The 1653-nt window shown below is 42.1% G+C and overlaps 1 non-coding gene across 1 annotated transcript; it reads left to right on the top strand.

The window, feature by feature from the left end:
• The first annotated feature begins 664 nt into the window (after positions 1-664).
• Trnat-ugu lies at positions 665-739 on the top strand. The gene has a single exon. It is a non-coding gene; the product is annotated as a tRNA-Thr (tRNA).
• Positions 740-1653: the final 914 nt, after the last annotated feature.

Below are 1653 nucleotides of genomic sequence, written 5' to 3'. Positions count from 1 at the left end.
AGTAGTACATTTATTGATACTGTTAGGAATTTTGATGACTATAGAATTTTCTATGTTTTCTATGAATTTTAATATGTTGTCAACCTGTTTTTCTTTTGTGTAAGATGACAGAGTGGAATAAGATTAGGAGTGTCTCCACTCAATTATTATGGTCTAAAATTGGTTTATGGTTAATCAGCCTAATGCTAAAATTTCTTGATGTTTTGAGCATAAGCATTTCCGCTGTTTTTTTTCCTTTTTGGGACATTTTCTGAGTCTGTTTAGGTTACACGAACATCCTCAGACAATGTGGGGCACGTGTAACGCCGGAAATGCATATCCTCCTATTTCCATCTATTGCAGTATTTTTTTTTCCTTATTTTGTTACCTGAAGATATAACATTTCTGTGTCTTTGTATATTGTAATTGTTTTACTATTTGTATATATATGCATTTATGTCGATTTGTAATTGGTTTGTTTTGTGAATATTATTTGTATTTATACGCTGGGTCTTGCCTAGGGAAAACTATGCTATCGAACGAATACGTCGATAGATCGCGTGGAGAACCAGAGTGTTTAGGATCTTTGGTAGTAAATGGACACCCTAGCTGCAAACAGGCGTTGATGTTCTTCATCACGGGGAGCGTGCAAGGGATAAGTCCCCGCAGTCGCACTATCCTCTGTGTCCACGGTGGCTCAGATGGATAGAGCGTCTGCCATGTAAGCAGGAGATCCCGGGTTCGAGTCCCGGTCGGGGCACACATCTTTAACATGTCCCCAATGAAGAACATCAACGCCTGTTTGCAGCTAGGGTGTCCATTTAATTATCATTTCATTTCTAGCAAAGCTGCATGGTCACCCACGGTAACTGTTCTTTGGGGAACAGATACTACCGTCAAATATATCTTTGGTAGTGTTAACTCTTCCGCGTGGATCGCGGGCAGATCAGGGAGAGTCTGGCTGGAGTAGTACGCTTGAGCACGTGTGTTGTGTGACGCTCCCGCGAGTTGCCGCGCTTTCGGGGTTTGGCAGCATGTAGTTGCGCTCGACTTGCGATGATAGTTTCTGACACGGTGTCGCGGACGGGAAGCATTAGTTGGCGCACATCAAGAGCCCGTTTCGCCTGGTGACCGAGTCGAGAAGAAGGCGCGCCAACATCCAGCTTTGCAACAGCGACGGCCGACAATGAGTGACTGTCGCCACCTCCTCGACCGACGACTTCAAACCTTCAATCAACCAACAAGGAAGACTAGAAGCACGTAAAGTTTTAGAACTGTATGGCAGACCTCAGCTTTTCAAACTGTTCCATCTGCCTCGCAAAATTACAGCAACTTAGCATGAACCTTTGTTGCTCATTGTCCCAATTGCATTACCAAGCAGGGTCCCTTCCTTTTCCGAAATGAACCCGAGTGTCGTTGAAATTCAGACGCCAGCATTAAAGTACAATCACTCCATTTCACTGGTTTAATTTCAAAGTTCAGTTTAAGTATTCATAGCTGGCTACAATATTTAGATTACACAAGCACAAATTAAGAGTGCGAGTTTTGTTACCGTATTTTAGCTTACCTGTGACTGCAGCTCAGCTTGGTACGTACTAAATTTTACTATTGTTAATTGTTCAGAATCATTTAATTCAAGTTAAAAGTTAAATCTCTTATTTCTAAATTGCGTAG

The sequence above is a fragment of the Schistocerca americana genome, chromosome 3 (assembly GCF_021461395.2).
Source record: "Schistocerca americana isolate TAMUIC-IGC-003095 chromosome 3, iqSchAmer2.1, whole genome shotgun sequence".
Lineage (NCBI taxonomy): Eukaryota > Metazoa > Arthropoda > Insecta > Orthoptera > Acrididae > Schistocerca > Schistocerca americana.
This window is presented reverse-complemented; position numbering and strand designations above follow the sequence as displayed.